We start from the raw sequence: 10,367 nt of genomic DNA on the forward strand, positions 1-10,367 counted from the left end.
TGGTTGATGGGCATGTGTCACAGTGCTTCCAGGTGTCTTCTGGAGTCCTACAGGGTGATGTCTTGGCACCTTTTCTCTTTATCATTCTCATTGACTATCTTATGAGGAGGGCCACAGTAGAACCCGACTCAGGTATTGTGACTCACCCCAGAGCGTCCAGTCGATACCCGGCTAAGCGGATAAATGATTTGGATTTTGCCGATGATATTGCTCTATTAGAGTCATCGGGTCCAAGAGCACAAGAACAACTCACTAAAACTGCTACTGCAGCATCCGACTTAGGTCTTGTTGTTAGTGTCCTTAAGACGGAATACATGTGTTATAATGACAATCCAATTCCCCCACTTCTTGTGTATGACAAACCGATTAAGCATGTACAGGATTTTAAATACCTTGGCTCTATGATGGCCTCAACAAGTAGTGACCTTAAGAAGCGTAGAGCTTTAGCATGGGTAGCTTTCTGGGACTTAGAACATCTATGGAGAAGTAATAGTATCCCTATTGCTGTTAAAGTAAGACTGTTTAAGGCCTCGTGTGTTTCAGTACTTACTTATGGATGTGAATCCTGGGTTATTACTAAGGTGATGGAGTGCAGAATTAACTCGTTTGCAACATCTTGTTACCGTGTCATGTTAAACATCAAGAGGCTTGACCGGGTGCCTAATTCTGTAATCTACAAACTGACCAACACAAAACCCTTGATTGACACCCGATTCTGTTATTATTATCATGAAGGTTTGTTAATCATGGGGCATGATTTGCGAATACGTTCGGTTGATCAGTGCCTTCTTATGGACTGAGGCCGTATGATTAGCGAAGAGTTCGCGATGGGATAATCAGGAGTCGGGGTCAACAACCCGTGATGCTGACCCAACATGGCGGCGCCCACAGATCGGACAGAAGGTGTGTGGCGGTCGGCGATATGAGCCTGGAAACTCCTTTCCAAGCATATTCATTCTACGTAACACGTTCAACAGGTAGGTCCTATAATCCTGACTTCAGTTTTCTCTTTGATAACCAACAATGAAGTATGGAAAAATCATGGTTTGAAAACCCGAAGTAGCTCATGGGTAACACTCACGGTCATCTCGCTTGGGTTTTCGGAAAAACCTGTCCAGTCCGGAATGCGGAAAACCCTGTCCAGTCTGAAAAGAGGGTCTGCATGGGGGTATACGTTGTAAGCTACTAAGTACTAGTATACAACAACATTTTTTATCTTTAATATGGCTAAGCACAGAAATAACATCAACTTGAAGTGTGACACATTTGTCATACAAAAATTATAACTTAACAAAAATCATCCATCATTGTTAACGTTACTTCTGTGCATCATATCAAGGAGCTTATATCAATACTTGATAAAAGCTCCTTGATCATATAAAAAGTTCTACTCTTTAAGTCTTTGAGACTGAACATGCTATTAGCCTTATGGGATAATTTTACAAATAAAACACATTATTTTTAGAAGGATACATAGTTCTATATAGCTCACAACTTGTACTAGGGTTTGAAAAATGCCATCTTTGCTTTATTGTAGTGCATTGTAAAATATATGTTATATTATAACATTGTGTACTAAAGTCCTGTTGATATTGAAACCTTTCGCAGTCATTCTATTAAACCAGGATTTAAACAGACCAGCTCTCAAAATGAGTGCTGCACACTTATCATTTAAAGAAAACCTTTCAAAGCCTGTTTTTGTAATGTATTGCCAATATTCAACAACCTGAAATTGACGGACACTCACTATCCATTGTTTGATGGACAATGGGTGTAATTCTCTCCCCCTTATGTCCTACCAGATAAGTGTTAATTGGGTACTTTGCATTTGACAGAACTGACTTTCTGTGTAGGCATATTGCACCTTTGGGTCACTCATTATGCTGCCGATTCTAGAGTTATGAAGAAGAACTTTATTGCACGACAACTGTAGAGGATACAGTGTATGGCATCTTGTTTATACAATACATACAGAACAGTTTAACTACATGAGTTACTAGTATCTAAAATATGTGTATCAGTGTAAGTGCTATCTGAAGTACTAGTAATAGTTTTAAGCATTGCCAGGAACCCCTATGCAGACCCTCTTTCCAGACTGGACAGGGTTTTCCGCCCCATTTCCCTGTCTGGACTGGACAGGTTTTTCCGAAAACCCCATCTCGCCCCAGGAAAAATCATTTTTGTAAGCCCTGAGCGGTTTATATACTGACGTTGTGGTCACTATATACCCAACTTTCCTTGTCTACTACTACTACTTGTATCTTAGGTGGTAAAACTAGTCTGCGAATAGTGACACAACCGGGTGCCTAGCCTGGTAATTATAACTATGCCATCGGGAGCTGGTCGCTATCTCTACGGGGCTGAGAGAGTGGCCCGTCCGCCCAGTTCACCAGCGCACGCCAGGGAACTTTTACGGGGTTAGGTTATTTACAACGCAAAAGCCAAGGTAAACCCCTCTGGTACCGAAGTCTCATAGGACATCTAATCAGAAGCAGGCCGACTGGGCCGTCAAACACCCCTTATATCATAATTATAACGAAGCCGACCAGAGGAGAATGGTGACCTGACCTGTTTAATACTGTAATTTAACTTAATGTAAGTTCAGGGCTCGAATTTCGAGTCGAAATACATTTTTCTGCATACATGCACTGGTGCAGGTAACATTGAAAACTACCTGCACCAAACAAATTTTACCTGCACCACTCTGAATTAGGAAGTATGGACCATACTAAAATTGTTGAGGAACCATTGCTATTCCTTCTTTTATACTTTATTAGGTAGGTGGTAACATTCATTTGCAGCTAATAACAATCAACATACACCTACATCAATGACATTTATGTATAAAAGCCAATGCATGGACCAGTGCAGGTTTGGTGCAGGTAGACACCAGAAATACCTGCACAGCTACAATTTTACCTGCACTAACCTGCATATGCAGGTGGTATTTCGACCCCTGAAGTTATAAATTAAGTTTAGAGAGTTCCTCAGGCCAGGTATGAATGGCTGGATAAAGGGATATAAGCAATTGAGATACAAACAATTTCTATAATTCATGTAACAGTGAGATTCAAACGCCATTAACTAACCAGTCCAATGGGTCCAAAAATACCTTTTGGCCTAGTGGTTATGGTGCTTGGTTCGTTAGTTGGTCGGCCTGGGTTCATTATTCCTGCAGTGAGCCAGGAGACTGTTTCTACTCGCATCATCACGTGATGGTGTGTCCTAGTGCACAATGAATTTTGGATAACAAATAATGTCTTCTTCTTCCTTTGAGTGCCATACCTGATTAGGTTGAGGGCTCAGGCACTGGGGTGAGGGTGGGGTAATTTTCTAGGTGTACTGATGCAGGTGGTTTGTGGGGCTGGTTGGTGGCTGGTGGCTTTTGGCTCCTCAGTGGGCAGGGGCTCCACTCCCTGACCGGCACTCTGCTGTGTGGTGGCAAGAACCTGCAGCCTTTGGTTGAAGTAAATGACTGGTATGGAGGGCATTCTTATATGCCTCCCAGTTTTTGGCGTGGACTATATATTCCGGGAGGGCATTCCAATCGCGTGATGTTTGATGTAAAAAGAATATCGGTGGTAATCAGTTCTTGATGAAGGAATCCAAAATGCCAGGCTGTTATCTGTGTTCAACCTAAAGCATCTAATTACATTACACAAAAGAGTTGACTGTCTAACTGTTTCTTTAAGTAGCTCACTAAGGGTGGGTACCGGTTTTTCTTAATGTTAATGGACCGGTCCAGAAAAAAACGAACCTGAAAAAAATTGGTGGACCGGTTGTTGGACCTATTGGAAAATGAACAGGCATTCACACGTTTTGGGGCCTACCGGTCAATGAAAATAACAAGAGCGAAGTAGAATAGAGCCTATAGTCAGTTTTACAGTCAGTCGTACAGAGGCAGTTAGCCTTGTAGGATTTTAAAAAGCCAGTGGGAATCAAACACTCCACAAAACAGATTTCTTTGTAGCGAAATATGGACCGTTGTTTTGAGTATTGTCCATTCACAAGTTTCGACATACTGAATCAGGTCCAGGTTCAGGTCCAGACCAGGACCTGATCCTCTGGACCTGAACCGGACCTCGGTACCCACCCCTTATAATAGCTCACTAATATTGCCTTGTGGAAAAGTGCATTCAAACCAGTCAATATATCAAAAGCTACGTTTGTTTGAGATTAGGAAGGTTAACCTAGGATGATGCAGTGAACATCACAGGACATCCTTTGATTGTGGTGTTATATATATATATATATATATATCATATACTTGCATCATTGAATTTATAACCTCCTCGCTTGCATATACGATACAGGAAGCAAAATATGCCCTCCTCAATAAGTGATGAAATCATGAAACACAGATGTGCTACTTGCATACATTGTAGTATTGATGTTTAAACTTTAATTGTCTGCTTAATCCTTGAGCAAATCTGTGACTGTTATTATGATAGTTTACTTCAAATGCTAAGTTTGTTGAAATGATGATTGATAGGAATCCTGTTCTCACTTAAACAATATACAAAATGCTGTTGCCAGGATTTATGACTTGATATGGAGACAGTTATAGGCAACACCAAGTTGCTTTCTTCATTTTCCACATCACCTATTGTGTTTTATGATTCACCACATCTCTATTATTGATGGCTTGGAATTTATAGCCATGGGGAAAAAAGGCCACTGATATGAAGTATTGAGATATCAGCCAAAAATGTGACATTTCACTTCCCAGGCTTTTTAATGAATGAACGAATGAAGACCTTTATTGAACAGTTTTGCCCAACCGAGCTAGGTACAGGTCACAACAAGTCAAAACATGTATATACATAAAAGTATCACAAATCTAGTCTAACACAGAAGTTCTAATAGTTTGGCAGGTAAAGCCAAATTGGCTGAGGCCCTGACAGATGATGTCACTCAGATGGCACCAAGGAGGTTTTTTTTTTACCTCCTTGGCTCACTCATTGCTTTCGTACACTGTGTAAGGTGGTTTCTACCTGTCACCCAAATCAGGCAATTTCAAACCTAAAATCCCTATATAATGAGAACAAGTCAGAAACTCCATTGGATTTGGAGGTATGCTTATTGTCTAACTCAGTTGTGATATTCATGTCAGTTCCCCATGCCCACACCCTTGAAACTCCTTTCTTCCCCTATACAACAAATGTATCAGTTATTGATCTTGCTATATACCAGATAGAAATTTTTTGCAGTACCTCGTAATTGTTACCGTACCCCCTGGAAATACTGACTGTATTCAATAATTCTTAACGTTCCCGCTAGAAATTCTTGCTGTACCTGTTCTCCATCCACAGGTGTAGCACAGTGGTATAACTCTGTTATGGTATGATTTATCAGGCATGACAAGACATACTAGGAATGTGTATGGGTGCTCGGCAGTGAAATCAGTACCATCTTTGTTTTGAAAGCCTCTCCATGTCATGTTCTCTGCATAAGATACCTGAAACCTTTAGTTTACTCTGTTTTGATATTCAATTGTCCCTGTTATGCTGTTCAGGTCTGGACTTGTACCTAAACCTCTGTAACTGATTACTGTACCAGTACCTGATAGTACATCTACATGTAGTTACACATCCCTAGCTAGTTCATTCAAATACCCTTATGATAAATGACTCCCCCACTACCAACTGACTGGTCACTAATTTCCATAGTCTATGCAGGGACATTAACTTTTGACACTGTTTCACAGCTGAAACTCAACTTTGCAGAAAAACATGGAAAGCCAGAGTTAGGGTCAATATGATTATTATGATAAATCATAAGATAATCCCTGGGCTCGAAATACTGGGTATGTATACATGCACTCAGGCTACATGTCTGTTGATTTGATTACATGGATGACATCCGAATTCGATGCATCAACTTTCAGCTGTCCAAAGTAGCTGAGAAATTAGCAAACTGTTGTAAATTGCAAAATATTATGAAACAGATACTTATGTAGTACAATAACAAAGTCAGTTCCAATAACTGATTAAGTCAAAGAAGGTGTTTAGGAACAAATATGAATAATATGTTGTATGAAATGAATATATTGTTGAATGTTGTTGAATGAAATGAATATGTTGTTCAATATACCATACTTTGGTTTCAGAATTATACCATACAGTACTTAAGTTTAGTCTGGTATCCTTTCTGACCACTTCAATCTCACAATAAAGGCATTTTTGTGAAAGGTTTTTGATTGGCGCACTGAATTTTTTGCGCTTTGTGTGTTTCACCCCAAATATATACGAAGAAATAGATTCTGAAGTTCTTTTGACTGATACCATTTTTTTTAACTGCTCATGTACTACGTATGTCCTTTTACCGGGCCCTTTTACCTAACTACCTACCTAGTCCCTTGACCTCCAAGTCCTTTTAGGTAGGATTTTACAAACTTGTACATGCATATACATGTAGGTGGCATATCACTATCAGTACGAGTTAGGTGGATCTAAATCTGCTGAGGTAGACGATTGCAGTCCCAAAGGTTTTCATATGTTCATGTTCATCCTTAATCATGGTTTAATAATAACTAGTCAGCACCACCTTATGGTGAGAAGTAAACCAGTCATTATTGTCCCAGGAAAGTAGTAATAGGATGTACATCTATAGGCAGGTTACAAAAACTTTGGTTGTGGTCAATGAAAGCAGAATATCATCCTATACCAGATGTTATGATTAGGAATTGCATTTTCCATGAGAAATATCATATTACTTTATTGGATAATTCCTATCTATAAGCATAGTTTCTTTTTAAAATATCAAAAGTAAGCAATATAGTCAAAATGCTGTAAACTTTTAGCTAAACATAATCCATTTTGTTAGTAACCCATGATACACTTGACATTGAACACACCACTTGTTCATTCATGGCCAGATCACATCACTTCTTACATTTGTGTGTACTCTATATTATTTTTGCACCTGTCATGAAGCACTAATGATAATTAGCCAAGCTGATATTTCATATCATTCAACTTTGAATCAATACTGTGCGATAGGTGACACCCAGGCACAGGATGGTCCAGTCCTGTTCACGAATACTGGTATCAATGTTAACTGTCTGAATCAGGCTCCAAGGGGGTGTTTGTACTCAATCTACTGAATTCACCAGAAGACCATTAGGGCCAATCCAGATTCTGACAGTTCATATCAAGATTGGCAACTTGTGATCAATCATTGGGCCTGTGCCTGACCTTTAGGGTAAATCCAGTGGTATGAAAGAGTCTCTGATTAAATTGTCACAACTTGATTATACATTAAATATATAATAGACCTGAATTGAAGATCCTAGCAAAGTTGTTTTATGTTGGCTCTAGCACATGTGCCTGTGAGTGATAGAGTATTGCCATTAGGTGTGGTGCAATATTGTATTACAAGCATGCAGAGCTCTGCAGCTTGTTGTACCATAGGCATTATATTCATCATGACATGAGAACTCTAGCTACAGAAACACTAACAGACTAAAACAGTACTCTCTTTTATTGTAAAAGAAGACCAGGATAAGAGCCAATTATAAAACTTGTGCTATAACTTTTTTTATTCATCATTTTTACTAATTTTGAGTTATCATGTCACCTGTGTGGAACAGCATTGCAAAGTGGGACTTTGCTAAGTTGACTTATTTTTTTCTAAAAATGAAATGGGTGTTAGTGCCAATCCCTGTTATTTTGACAATGACTACCAATATACTTTATTGTGCAGAAGTATAGCAAAATACACCCAATAGAATCCTTTTCAAGAACTAATAGTAATCAAACATATTTGTAATTAGTATACAGAGGTTTTTGAGGCACATTTAATGTAATACATTATGTATTACCAAACAAATCAAAACATTATGAATATGACTCTATGAGTGTGAATGTGTGTGTATCTCTGTGTATGTGCATGTTTTTGTGAATAAGAGTGTGTGCGCGTTTGTGTCTGTTCATATTTGTGTGTGTGTTTGACTGTGAGTGTGTGTATGTGTATGTGTATGTGTGTGTGCTCTCTCGGGCATTTGTGTGTGAGTGTGTGTAAGAGTATGTGTGTGTGTGTGTGAATGACTCTGTGTGTGTGTGTGTGAGTGTGTGGCACTGTGTGTGTGTGTGTGTGAGTGTCTGTGTGTGTGTGTGTGTGTGAGTGCGTGTGTGTGTCTGTGTGTGGGGGGGGGGCATGTGTGTGTGGGTGTGTTTACAAATTTAGCTTTTCTACAGTTTCTGATGGGTGATGAGCCACAGAGACATGTGTCAAAAGTTATATCTGCAGGAGAAAATTGATACATCTCAGTAGTGTCTTTGTTGCCATAGATCACAAGATACTAATCAGATACCCTTTTATGCCTACCATAAGCACCAAGAACAATGCAATACAGTGTCTCTGTTAACGTATCTTTCACCAGAATCATGTCCATCACAACTAATGTATATTTTTGTGTTGCTGTTGCTATAGGTGCTGATGATACTCAACCCAGTCAGGCCACCAGTGTGTTATCTGTACACATGGGATGGCAGCAGACGAGAAGCTGATTATGCAGAAATGGATTAACCTGTTTCTGCATGGAGGAGTCATCCATGAACACCAACTAAGTCCCGGTAGTAATTAAGAAAAATGCAGCAAGGTACAGTCTGTACTGTGGAAAAGTTAAGCAACTGGTAGAAGTGTATATAGATTAAAAATATGCAGTGTGCTGTGTTTGTAATTGTTACATTGCCATTGATACATCAGATGCTTTGGGAATCTTTGGATTGAAGATGTAATAGAAAATGTTGCAGCTAATACCTAATGTATCACCATTAATGCAATGTTGTGAGAAACCATTTTGCATGTAATTACAGTAACTTGCATTATATATTCCATAACTATATATGCTTAACTTGCATTATATATTCCATAACTATATATGCTTTCAGTAACTGTAATTGTAAGCAGGACTGATTGAAAAGGATCAGTGACTTTTTGATGTTCTGTGTTTTACCATATATTCCATATATTGAACAGCCTTAGAATGTATTAAAGGTAACTATAGGGAAGGATAGAATCATTATACTATTTATGGATGTGTGTTTCAGATGTTCTGTCAAAAATAGGTGTATGAGCAGTTCCTGGTGAATAGATTTTAAATCACAGAATTTCATGTTTATAGTGCAGTACGTGCTTTTCACCATAACCTGTACACAGTCATGTATGAGGTCACTGTCAATGTAAGACATTGTATGTGTTGAGACCTAGTGTGAGTCTTGCTGAGCAATACTGCCACTCAAGCACATGATGATAGGGGTAACAAGAACAGGGAATTGATGGTTAAGAAGCTTTTATTTTTCTTTTGTTTTGTGTGAATATAATCTGAATAATTTGGATTTATCTATTTTTCCATATCAGTTTATTATGTAACTGTATGAATTTTCCTTCGTGGCAAATTACATATACAAAACATACAGTAAGTGCAAAGACATGCAAGGATTATATCCAAATGTATGAAAAGTGTTGGCCTTTCTTTTCCAAGTATTGGATCCCCTAAATTTGTCAATCTTTACTTTGCAGTCAAGTCATCATGAAATAAACAGTGGTCTTGATAAACACAGTGAGTCATTAGCTTTATGAGTCAATGGTTTAAGGGCAGGTAAGCAGTCATCAAGATTCCTTATTTAAGGATGAATCAGATTGTTTTAACTTACCAAGGTGATGTAAGGACTCGAAAACAAATCCACCATATGCACAGTCTTGAAGTTGTCATGTTGTCAAGTGACACCGAATCTAAGGACATTGCAAATTTCTTTAAAGTTTTGTTTTTGATATGGTACATGTATCTCTTCTATTAAACAAAATGTTTTGCTAGCACATCTGTGTATATTATTATTATTACCTCCATAATATATTCATGGAGGTTATATTTTCACTTAGTCTAGCGCTTATGTGTGTGTGTGTGTGTGTGTGTGTTTCTGTCTAAATAATTCAAGAATGGCTGAATGGATTGGTTTGATACTAAGTGTGTTGGAATGGCTGAATGGATTGGTTTGATACTAAGTGTGTTGGTGGGATGTGAACGATTTTTGGCCCCCTAGCGACATCTTCCTTTGATACTGCCGTGGAAATTCAATTTTTTCCATATATCTTGTGTTGTGAACAAGGTATGGACTCGATGTGTTAATTAGATACCTCTGGAAGAAGTTGTGTAAGTTTGGACATTTTGTGTATTAGATAAAATCCACAAAGGATAACTCAAGATAGGTGTAAGTTGCAAATAACGGATTTTAATGATTGTATGTAGGTGGCTTAAATATACAAAATGAAATATTAATTATGCAAAATGGGGGTCATTTGCATGATGAATGAGAATATTCCATTATATTAGATTTTCAATGCATCTCTTATCACGAACATGG

The 10,367-nt window shown here is 38.4% G+C and overlaps 1 long non-coding RNA gene across 1 annotated transcript; it reads left to right on the forward strand.

The window, feature by feature from the left end:
- Positions 1-711: 711 nt before the first annotated feature.
- LOC118415798 lies at positions 712-9,822 on the forward strand. Its single transcript, XR_004831142.1, has 2 exons — positions 712-977; positions 8,434-9,822. It is a non-coding gene; the product is annotated as an uncharacterized LOC118415798 (long non-coding RNA).
- The last annotated feature ends 545 nt before the right edge of the window (positions 9,823-10,367 follow it).

Source organism: Branchiostoma floridae, chromosome 5 (assembly GCF_000003815.2).
Source record: "Branchiostoma floridae strain S238N-H82 chromosome 5, Bfl_VNyyK, whole genome shotgun sequence".
Lineage (NCBI taxonomy): Eukaryota > Metazoa > Chordata > Leptocardii > Amphioxiformes > Branchiostomatidae > Branchiostoma > Branchiostoma floridae.